The sequence below is a fragment of the Pelophylax lessonae genome, assembly GCF_965119305.1.
Source record: "Pelophylax lessonae genome assembly, chromosome: 2".
Lineage (NCBI taxonomy): Eukaryota > Metazoa > Chordata > Amphibia > Anura > Ranidae > Pelophylax > Pelophylax lessonae.
The window spans coordinates 656,250,741-656,263,629 of record NC_138769.1 but is presented as its reverse complement, the minus strand read 5'-3'; positions in this window follow the sequence as shown (position 1 = coordinate 656,263,629).

Sequence of the window (12,889 nt, the reverse complement as noted above, 5' to 3'; positions counted from 1 at the left end):
ATTGGCTGTTTTACAGCTGTATTCATGCAATTAAGGGAAGACAGCGTTTTGTTGACGCACCTGGGTGCCACCTTTTTGTCTAGTGGGGGCATCAGAAGTCTGAAAACCAGGTTTGACGCTATGGATTGAAAAGGTAGTAGTGTTGGTTACACCTGTTCCCAATCCAGGAAGTTGCAAGGATGACTAGCAGAACTTACAACATGAAAGGAGTTTTTTTTTTTTGTAAACTCACATTGGATGGTCAACATAACTATTGTTATTAGCATTCTGAGGTTATAATATAAAAGAGAGAGCGTATCAATCCTCCTGCAGCATTCAGGCCTGAACACTGGAGATTGCCTATTTAAAATTAGTATCAACCTCGGCACGCCAGTTGTGGAACTTCAAGAAACATAATGCATTGCAAGACTCACATGCATGACTCAAAGAGGAACAGGCATGATGAGATTTCTGGGTTCACCACAGCTGCAGTGACAAGGTTTGTCTAGCCTGGTTTTGTGTTCAAAAGTGTTCAGAAAGCAGCAGTGTTAATTTCGTCGACTAAAACCGACTAAAACGTTTTCGTCGACTAACAATTCAGATGACTAAAATACGACTAAAACTAAAATGGCATTTTAGTCTTAAGACTAAAATACGACTAAAACTAAAATGGCATTTTAGTCAAAAGACTATAACAAACTAAATCGAAATTTTCTGCCAAAAATTAACACTGGTGCATGCTCAAAGCATAAATAATAACATATTAGATTTTTCACTCCAGGACCAGCAGTAGTATATAATGAGTTTGGAAATTGTAGAGAAATGCTTAAATAATGCATTACAAATTACAATTGAACTACACCCATTTGATTATAGATGACTAAAATTAGTTTTAGTCGACTAAAATATACTGGAGTTTTAGTCGACTAAATACGACTAAAACTAAAACACTTGCAGAAGACTAAAATAGGACTAAAACTAAAATGCCATTTTAGTCCTAAGACTAAAACTAAATTGAAATTTGCTGCCACAATTAACACCGGAAAGCAGTACCAGGCAGTCCCTGGGTTAAAAACGGAGGGACACAAAAGGAAGTTAGGAGAAATCTAGCCCTAGGAAGGAAAATTCACTCCTGTAAGAGTTCTCATCATGGGAAAAAGGTGTCTCCACTGAAGCTTTATCACTAATCCCTGTTTCCACAATAGCCCCAAATTTTCAAAATCCAGTTATCATAGGGACAGAAAGTAAGGTGAAATCTTCTAAACAGGGGTAGAGACAGCAAAACAGAATCATACAGGGGTGTTAACCCTTCCCTAAGCTATCCAAAAACGTACAATTTATTCTTTTGGCTAGTGCTACACTTAAAAAATGTACCTTATCCGACTTAAGAACCAACCTACAGTCCAGTCCCTATCTTGTTGGTAACCCGGGGACCGCCTGTAGTAGGAAGCAGAAGTGGCAGGGCTTTACAACACACTACAGCATCTGGGGCATAGGATTGAGTCGTTCTAATGCTTTTACTTTGTCACTTGCAGTTTAAAAAGATAAATAAATCAATTGTGTTGAACACGTATGAGCTGTAATTATGCAGGAATACCATACAATTCTTCATCAGACCCAAACCGGTGTAAATATCACCATGTTTAATTTCAACCTGTCTTCATCTGTTCTGTAAGTAGTCCTGGACGGAGAATAAAGGCATCTGTTCTGTTTAATTCGATGGCTTAAAAGCCGGTAGGCCCTGTCTATGTTTACTTAAGTCCAAACTTTAAGTCATGCGATTATAGAAAGAATTAAAATGCACATCTAGGAGGGATCCCTGTGTTTTAACCAGGGTGCACTGGCAGAATGTCTAAAAATCTCCTAGTTCTGTAAAGGCCAGCAGGTGCAAACCAGATTTGCATTGTGCAACTTTATGCCCTTGGGCACCATGTGGGCTATTCACCAATGTACTAACAACCACGGATGTCTTCCGTTGATAAGGAGGATGTTGGGAATGGGCACATATTCCATGCTCGACTCTCTCTCTCTCTCCCCCCCCCCTCAGCACTGGGGTCACGCTAGCTGGGGGGGGGAATGGAGAAGAAATTCTGGAATACTAGTCAGTACCAGTGTGCAAATATATATTGCTTTGTAAAAATAAATCACCTCTAAAGTTGGGTGTGCTGCGATATGTAAAACTATTAAGTTTCGTTTCTTACATTTTAGAATGGGGTGCCTTGAGATTGTGTAGAAATTTAAAGGGTGCCTTACCTGGAAAAAGGTTTAGAAACACCAGTCTACAGCAAACACACTGAAGTGCACATGGAAACGCCAACTTTTCTATGAGCAGTGCTCCATGCTAGTATCCTTTACTGTCTTGCTTTATTCCTTCTCTGAAACGTCAAAGCTTTTTTTCTTCCCCCCCCCCCCCCTTAATAAATTCTCATTTGAGACCATTTAATGCATTTGCCTTAAAAATCTGTGTAGATGGACCTGGTGTTTTGTAACCTATAAAAGTCTACAAGAATGCAAAACCCACTGGGAACAGCACAAATACAAGTCAGAAGGAGGTCAACTGCACTTACCAATGAATACAAACATAAATCAGAAGTAGCTCACAATGGCACAGGCCAAAGTCTGTTGACACAAGCAAATGACCCCCTTAAATTCCACTTACAACTATCCAAGGATACCATCTGAAGTAAAGGATCCAAAAAGCTTCCTTTTCAAAAACACGTTTGGTCAGTAATTAAGTAAATTTAGAACAAATTAAAAGCGGATGTAAACGCTCTTTTGTGAATAAAAAAAATAAAGTCCACCTGCAGGTGTAAAGCAGATCCCTCCAGCGGCATGCTGACAAGGCTTCTATCTTCACACGCTCCGACCATTTGAATAGCTGGGATCTGATGACATCACTCCTGCGTATGGGAGTCACAACAGCACTCTGAATGGACAGCACACTTGAGTATACCGTCCTTACAAAGTGCAGTGGGCGTGCACCATGAATGTCACTGGCTGCTACAAATGTGAATATCTCCTAAACGGGGCATGTTTATTAGATATTCACTATACCTACAGGTAAGCCTTATAGTCTTAACTGTGGAAAATCATGAAAAAAATTGTAATTTTGTACTTACCATAAAATCAATTTCTCGGAGTTCAACGGACACAGCGCTCCATAAATCATAACTAGTGGGTTACATTGCCTCCTCCAGGAGTAGGACTAGGCAGAACAAAAAAAAAAAAACACCTGGCTACGCCCATGGGCCGTCCTCAGCTGGTATATAACCCCCCTCTCTGTTCTAAGCAATTAGTTTAGTAGCAGGCAGTATTAGAAGTTTTACAACTCCATAGAGGGGTGGGTGCTGTGTCAGTTGATGATGGATTTTAAAGTACAAAAATCCCCATTTTCTCTTTCGCTCATCGACAGACACAGCGCTCCATAAATTTTGCGAAGATATGCACGGACGGCCAAGTGGCCGCCTTGCAAACTTGCAATATTGAAACCTGATGAGGGAAGGCCCAAGAAGCACTCAGCGCCCGTGTAGAACGCGCCGTGACAGGGAAAGGTGGTACCTGACCTTTAATGGAACAGGCATGAGTCACCATCTGTCTGATCCATCTAGAGATGGTAGCCAAAGAAGCAGCAGCCCTTTTCTTGGTCCGTCCGTAACCACAAAAAGCAAGTCTGACCTCCGAAAAGACTTAGTAGCTGCCAGATACACCCGAATCACACGAACCATATCCAAAGTATGCAAGGGAAATTCCTTTGGATGAGCCGGTTTGGGACACAAGGAAGGCAACACAATGTCCTCATTCAAATGGAAGTCAGACAACTTTGGGCAGGAATGATGGACAGGGACGAAGAACCACTTTGTCCCTATGCACCACTAAATAGGCACTGCAACAGGATAGTGCCGCCAATTCAGATACCCTGCGGGCTGAGGTAATAACCACCAAGAATGTCACATTCTGGGATAATATAGGCAAAGGAATCTCCCGAATATTCTCAAATGGAGGTTGCTGGAAAAATGAAAGTACTAAATTTAAATCCCATGGTGGCAAAAGAGACCGTAGGTGGAGCCACATGTTGAACCCCCTGAATGAAGGTACAAACTAAAAAAGTGCATGGCTAGGGGTTGCTAAAAGAAGATTGCCCAGACAGACACCTGGCCCTTGATGGTACTCAAGGCCAACTTCTGATCAAGGCCATGTTGAAGAAAGGTTAAGATCCGAGCCACAAAATGATCAAGGATGAGCGCCAATCGACTTACACCAAGAAACAAACACTTTCCACGTACGATGGTATATCTTGCTGGAAGAATACTTCCTCGCCTTCCCCATAATAGGGATCACTGATCCAGACAGACCTCTATCCCTCAGTACCTGGCTTTCAATAGCTAAGCCATTAAAACCAGCGACTAAAGCAGGATGGTAGGTAAGCCCTTGGGACAACTGATCTTTGAGAGGAAGCCCCCAAGGGAAGTTTACAGCCACCAGGATGATTGGAAGATCCTCACTCTTGATTCCTCACAGGAACTGCAGAAGAAGCCTTAGCCGAGGAGGATACTGGTCTTACGGTGAGACGCCTGGCGCATCTATCAGAGAACCCTGTGACCTCGTCACAAACTTCGGTATCCTTCTGTTGAGCCGAACCTGCTAAAAGAGCTGCATGTAAGACTGTGCAAACAGAACTGTCTTGAAGGTGGATACCACCAGACTCAGAACCTGTATGCAAAATGGAAGAGAACTATCTGTGTGACAGCAGCTGGGAAACCACGCCTGTGATCCCTTAAGTCTGTGCAGAGGAAGGACCACCCTGGTCTGTAATAGAATCAGACCTAGGTAAATCAATTCCCTGGATAGGGATAGGGGGACCTTAGATCAAACATTACCTGAACCTTTGCAGGAATTAAATCTGCACAAGGAGTCAGGACCTAAAAAACCTGAAAGGACAAGCTTTGTCCCCCTTTCTGGGTACCCCCAAAACAAACATTTAGTGGATCTCCTTGATGCTTACCAAAGAAGTCCACAGGCCAGAAACCAGCGAAGGGCAGACCTTCATGCTCTGCCGGTCCGGGGAAGTTAGCTCTAGGCTTACCAGACCAAGGTTGTTTGGAACCTCCCGGGGAAGATTTAAAAGATCCATTTCCCGTATTCTCCATCTCAGAAGCACAAAATAATTTTCTATGGGCTGAGAAGGAGGGCACCCATCTGCGGCGAGACTTTCCTTGACTGTGATAGGGAGGTATTCTTCCATCCCGCGATACCCTTAATGTCATCCAGGGTAAAGGGCAGATTGATGAGAGCTTTCTTAGAGGCTTGGTCTGCGGACCAATTCTTAAGCCACAGCACGCGCCTAATCACCACGCTGAAACAGAAAATTTGGCAGCACGGAAGCTGTATCCAAAGCTTCATCACAAATAAACTGCAGCCCATGGACCAACTGGTCCGCTAAATCAACATAAGCAGCATACCTGCTTCCAGGGCTGAGGCAAAGACTGGTCGCAATGCCGAACCAGCCATTGTAAACTTGCTGCATGCCACAGCCTCTGCTTTGTCACCTGGGTCCTTAAAAAACATGGATTCCTCTACTAGGATCATGGTTGTTTTATTCAACCTGGAAACAGGAGGGTCTACCACTGGTAGACTAGTCCACTTTTTAAAAGTGAATCCTCAAAAGGGTAACTTACAGCAACGTTTGGGGACCACAAAGGGTAATTTTTGCTGTTCCCATTCCTTACAGAAAAACCTGTCAAAATAAGGCACACAAGGAAACACCTTAGGAGTACGATGTGACTTATGCGTACAAAATGACACAGCCATGTTCGTGGCTACATCAGACGAATCCTCCATCTTTAAAGTCTAACACACTGCAGTAAAAGGTGCGTCTACCAGCAGCTTTTCATTCCCTGCTGCAACCATGGAGAAATCATCCTCACTATCGGATGGATCAAGGGGTAAGATATTAAGTCCCCCTGGATGGGCTGCGTCTGCGGCGGCATCCGGCTCAGAATCAGAGGAGAGACTGAGCAGGGGGCGCCTCCTCTTGGGCCTTTGCCCACACGCCACTTCCAACAGGGATATTAAGGACTGCAGGACCGCCAAGGGACCTGCCACCTCCATGAGGGAGTGAGTGGGGGAGATGTGACCCTAAGGCTACATAAAGGACCATGCAGTACAAAAAAACGATCTTTTGGCACCACTAAAAAGGATCACCCCCCCCAAGGCTCAGGGTAACTAACAGCAGGGGGAGAGATAACAGGGACCGCCAATGACTCCCACTACCAACCAGAGGAGCGCCAAGAATTTGACGTGGACGCTATCCCCGTTCATGTGTCCTGGGCACAGGAAGAGGAAACTGAGGAAGAGAAGGAGCTTAGGCATCCCCACAAGAGGGGCTTCACTTTTCCCCAGCATCCCCCAGACTAAGGGAAAATGGCCCCCGTGACATCATCCGGCTACACAAACATGGCCACCAACCGGAGACCAGCCAGACTAAGGGAAAACGCCCACCATCAGCTACAAACACTGAAGCATGCTGCCAGGATATTTTCTGCACCCTCTGCAATGCTGCACCCCCCCCCCCCCCCCGAAGGTAGGACACACAGTTAAGGAAGACTCTGCTGTGCACTCTGCACTGGGACCCAGCTGCACTATACCCACACTGCAACCAGCAGGGCATGCACCTAGGTGTCTCCTACACTAGGACACCTCCAGACTACCAGGGCGGGACACACACTCACCCAGGCCCCCTAAAGAGTGGGGAAAGGGGGGTCTCTGCTGCATTCTTGGCTCTGGGACCCCCCACCAGACTCTAGGTCCAGACAGGGGGGGGAATGGGAGTGGGGGAAGCCTAGCTCAGTGAGGGATTTAGGGATGGGAGGAGGTAACCTGCAGGAAGGACCAACCCTGGAGGTTACCTGCATCCACCCCAAAGAAAACCACCAAAAGAGGGGGGACCGTACTTACCCTTCCATGGTGCGGGTAACACTCTAGTCAGAACTCCTTGCCATCGAATAAGGGGAGTTGTTGCCAAAGTGCGACTCAGACTCAAGCCCGGTCATATGCGACCCTGCGAGACATTTAACTCGCGGGCCAGCCTGGCTATGTTGCAGCCGACCTAGCACATAGCTGCGGTCTGCATGCAAATCACTAGCTGGGAGGACCACTGGATCTAGATTATCCAGCCCATCGCCCAGCCTGCCAGTTGACTGTAGATCCCCCAAGAGAAAATGAAAAAGATTTAAGGAAGGAGAAAATTGCTAGAACCAGAGATCCCAGCCGGGAGCCTAGGTCCTTACTCCTGACTAGACAGATTAAAACTGATTACCTAGAGCAGAGAGGCTGGTTGTATACCAGCTGAGGACGGCCCATGGGCGTAGCCAGGTGTTTTTGTGTTCCATCTAGTCCTACTCCTGGAGGAGGCAATAAAATCCCCCTGATGCAAGACACCACCATGCGAATGGACTCCATTCTGAACTTCTGCATCCACATAAAGCAGTTCAGCGGCTTGAGGTCCAGAATTGGATGCGCCTTGCCTTCCTTCCTGGGGACTGTAAACAGGTTTGAGTAAAACCCCGGAAAATGTTCTGAAGTTGGAACCATCACCCTTTAAAGGAAAAGTTTTTGCACCTCCCCAAAAAGAGCATGTAAGCGGAGTGAGGATAGTCACACGTTCAAAGGAAGAACCTTGCTGGAGGGCAAGAACGAAACTCGATCTTGTAGTCGGACCGAATTACCTCCTGGACCCACTTGTCCTGTACCAGGGGAGCCCACGGGTTTGGGAACCAGCAAAGACGTCCCACATATGGGTGAGGGCGCGTACCTTCATGCCAAAGGGGCCTTGTCTGTGGGTCTGGAGAAGCCCGCTGTTGACTTGCCAGACCAAGTTCACTTGGATCCTCCAGGAGGCCCAGAAGGGCTCTGATCCCTTGTCAGTCGACCCTGAGGGACAAAAAAAAAAAAAAAAAAAAAAAAACTTATGAGCTGAGGAGGGCCAACATTATGACGAGGGTCCTTGCCCTTAGTGGCCTGGGGAAGGTACCCCCTCCCCGTGAGACCTTGATGTCATCCAGGGTAGCACCCAACAGGCTATCTCCTTGAAAGGGAAGAGCAGTCAAGGTCTTTTTAGAAGTCTGGTCCGCAGATCAGCATTTGAGCCAAAAGACAAGCTGGCCAAACACTGCTGCCACAGAGCTGAGCCGCTAGGAGAGCCGCATCCAAAGAGGCATCACAGATAAACTGCAGCCCCTGGACCAGCTGGTCCACCAGCTCAGCGAAGGCAGGGGGGAGCTAATCCCCCTAAAGGTCATGAGGCAAAAGCCTAGCCCATTTGGTCAGTCTGTGACACCAGGGCTTTTGCCAGCCAGGTGCCCAAAAGCCACCTCCACCCAGGACACAAAGGACTCCAGGAATGTCGTCAGTGCATGGATGGATGGATGGATGGATGGATATATGGATGGGAGGCAGAGGGCCCCGCAGCCTCGTAGAGGGGATCAGGTGGGGGGACGTGCTCCAAAGACTCCATGAATCACCAGGGGGACCCCACAAAAAAGTGTAAAAACACTGCTAAGGGGCAACCCCCGCTCTGGCAGCCCACCTGGTTGCCAGTCAAGAGCACCAATCGATCCTCAGCAGAGAGGGAGAGGACCCCACCAGACTCGCCAACCCGCAGAAATCAGGCACCGCAGCCACCAGGGAAATCTGCACTATACAAGCAGCGATCAGGAAATTAAAGGAGTCAGGACCAGGGGAGGAGGAGGGGCTCCACCGATGAAAACAGCATCCAGAAGGCTCCACGGACTTGGCTGCCGCTGTTTTTTATGGCAAATAGCTGCAAAATGGACGCCAGACTACACAAACATGGCCGCCTAGCATTGCAGCACAAGGCTACAACAAAATGGTGGCCCCACGAGTCACCCAGGAGTAATCCCTAGGCCTCAAGGACAAGCGCAGGAAGGATTGGGGGGGGGGCCTGGCATAGCCCCCCCTCCAGCAAAGTCGATTTCCAGTCGCCAGCGGCGCACCACTCGCCCCCATCACCAGCATAGTTCCCTGCCCCACCCACACAAGTGGAGGGAGGGGTAGGATGGTGGACAGATGAGGGGGGGGGTGCCTGACGGGAACTCGAGGGTCAGACCATCCCATGGAGTGGCGCAAGTCCATCCCAAAATCCTCCGGAGGGACCAGTTACTCAATGTACCGGGCACCACTTCAGACAGGAACCCTTTCGCCATCTAAATACGAGGCTGTCGGCCATAAGGAATGCTGTGACTCAGGCCGAGACCCGGTCATATGCGACCTTGTAAGGCGTTTAGCTCGCAGGACAGCCCCCGTCCGGTGTCTATTTTCAATGGGAAACCACAAGAAAATGGCCGCCAAGGCTACACAAACATAGCTGCCGATCTGTAGCATAAAAGGCTACAAGAAAATGGCGGCCTCACGTGGCTTCCGGGGACCTCAGAAGTTCGAAAATTATCCCAACTTAAGGGGGGGGGGGCCCTGTCGGCACCCCCACCAGGCCTATTTCCCTTCCAGGGTTCAATTGTTCGGTCGCCAGCGGTGAAATCCCCCCCCCCCCCATCTCAACACCCCAGGCCAACATAAAAAAGGTCTGTCTACCCCGGGGAAGGGGTTCTGCAAAAGCCTGCATTACACCATCGAGAAAAGGGGGGGGGGGGGGGAAACGCTGACTGGGAGGGAAGGGAGTCGGGGGGTCCTACCATCCCAGGGAGGGACTTATGTCCACCAAAAAAACCCTCCAGGGGAAGAGTGGACAGCTACTTAGGAACAGGGTGGGCACCGCTTCGGACAGCCCACCGCTCCATCGCAATCTGGGTGCTGTTGGCTAGGAGGAAACGCCGCAAATCAGACTGAAGCCAGTTCATATGCATCCTCGTGAGATGTTTAACTCGCAGGCCAGCCCCCGTCCAGTGGGGCTATGTCGCGGCAGACCTAGCACGGAGCTGCGGTCTAAACGCGTTCACTGGCCAGACTGGTTGGACCCTCTAGATCTAGATTATTCAGTCTTTCATCCATTCTGCCACTTGATTGCAGATCGTACAGGAACAAAATAAGAAAGAGGAAAAAAAATCCATTACAATAAAAAAAAAATAAAAATAAATTGCCAGATTCCAGCAAGGAACTAGGTCCTAACTCCTGACTAGGCACAAAAAAATAAAAAATGAGTACCTATAGCAGAGAGAGGAAGTATACCCCCTGGAACTGCCCATAGACTTTTTTTCTGCCTAGTGTCCTATTCCTGTAGGGGGCAGTATAACCCAATGTTTAAGAATATCCGGAGCTGTGTCCGTCGATGAACGAAAGAGAACAGCAGATTTTAATACCGCTTTAAATATATATCAAAGAAGGTTCCAATTTCAATAGATTTTCTTTTTGCTATAGCTGGTACCCTAAGTGACAATACCCAATTTATATCAAAATGTCCCGTGAATCACAACATGGTTCAACAGCTGTCGGTGATTCAGCTGTGTAAAAATAAAGCACTGCATAACCAAACAGTACAATTACATATACTTATAATTATCATGAATAAGAGTGATAACCCATATTACATGATATCTTGGGAATCATTGTCATCTTCTAATCAACTCCAAAATTGAAAAAAAAAGTGAGGCCACAATGGCTTTATATACGCAACGAAAAACATTTACAGTATAAATAACCATCCAGTCATAACACTTGATTGAAGTTTGAGGGGGTTTATTGACAGCTGTTATGAGAATAAATGGAATAGGGGCCTGGCTGAGAATTAAATTATCTAACGCAATAACAAAAATGGATAGTATTTGCAGCTTACCGGTCCTTAGATGTGTAGCTGCATTTGATTTTTTTTTCACCCTGTTAAAGTGGAATTCCACCAGTTTTTTTTAAAAGTCCCAATTGCTTCCATGCCCATCCTGAATGCTAAAATAAATGGCAACACATTTTTTTTTTCCTTTGTAAAAACTTTATCATCACTTTTCTTCTGCAGCACTTCTGGCTGCCTAGACGATTACGTCAATGGCGATTTCCAATAGCTCCTGGGATAGCAGCGTCATGTATCCCAGGAGTCCTTGTGAATCGCCTAGTGACAAAACCTCACGTTATTTCCCGACCGGAAATGACGCACACAGGAGGACCGGGATGTTATTATTGACAGGTTGCTATAGCAACAGGGCGGGACCTTCCGCTGACGCTGCCATTACTATGGCAATCTGTCGGGAAGAGAGCGAGACACTCCGTGGCTTTACTGCGCAGGGGCGAGATCGGGAGGTGCATCCTGGGTAGCCAGCTGCACCGAATCCTGGAAATACACAGAAGCAGGCTTCAGATGCTCACATCCTTGATGGCTAGTGCCTGCTTCCCAGCTCAAGTAAGACATTACAGATTTACAAGTAACAAGTATGGGGACAGTTATGCGAATATCCAAATAATATAGCACAAGTACTAGGAATCACAGGGGTGCCTTTATCAAAAAATTGTTTAGGAGACTGGAGCTCCGCTTTAACTTGAACCTAATAACTCTGCCATTACCAAATTTCCTGTCCCAGCAGTGTTGTCAACCTGAAGCCCCGTACACACGCAACGATTATCGGCCGACCGATCGTCCGTCTTTTGTCCAGAGTTGTGTTTTGTTGGTTGGAATGTGCCTAGACTGCACACGAATTTTCTTGCCCGACAAAATTCTACTTCAGAAGTGATGTCATGTGTTGGTTTGCCTTCTTTGTGTTCTTTCTTTACTGAGCATGCCCAGACTTGCTCATCAGATTTTTCCCTGTCTGTACTGACTGCACGAAAATCGGCCGTTGTGTTGACGGCCAACAAAAATGTTATAGTCTGCACAGCAGGTTTTTTTCGGCCGAAAAGTCGGAGTCGGTTGTCGGAAGCATCATACTAACAAGCCGAAAATCGGCAGATCGGTTGTCGGACAAAAATTCCCTGCCAATTTTCGACGCGTGTGTACGGGGCTTAAGACAGAGAATGTGTTAGGACTACATAACCTCTCCAGCTCTTCTACATAAAAGAGGGAGGTGCTTCGTAGTCCACAAAGATAGCAGGATACAACAATGCTAACTGATATCTTCCTGAGAGGTCTGGCTGAACATCTTTTTGTACTTGTGGAACAGATATTAAAAAAATGCTTTTAATATAACAGTATATTTAATAGACAACAAGGGAGCGCATAAAAAAAAAAAAATGCTATGAAATGACAAGATTACATACACTTTTTTTAAAAATCAGGAAAAGGTTTATTAGAAAGTCAACAAACATTAAAAACCAACATTAAAGTGCAGTAAGAGTACAAGCTTGGGCTGCAGGGGAAAAAAAAATAAGAATTGCAATAATTAACAGTTCAAACATTACCAAACAAGGCGGGTGAATGGAGAATAGGCCTGAGGACCATCCTACCCGCCCCAGGTGTAGTATAAAAAAAAAAAAAAAAAAAAAAGGGAGGAGAAAGGGAGGAGAATACAAAACACTTATGTCATGGCCTTCACTTTGCACCTTTTTAAGTAACCCTATCACTACATGTAATATAAATTAGCATAGCCATTAAGGCCTTGTTCACATTGGGTGCATCACTGCGTACAACTGTGCTGCACAGACACGGCTGCTGCCATCAATTTAACATCCATGCCGTGCATAGCCCCTAATGTACACTGTCTGCGCTCAGGGTCATGCACCCGCATAGATGTCAAATTGGGAGCAGTGGCTGTGTCCGTGCAGCTGCCGCCATCCCAATTAACATGAATGGGACTGCCTGCACAGGGATGCATGCAACACCTTTGCACATCCTTATGTGAATAAACATGGCCCTTGCACAGGTGTATGCATTGATACGCCCTGTATGAATGAGGCCTTAAAGAATATTCTGCTGTTTTGGCGTTTCATCTTACCTGTTCACAGTGAATTCTACACATTT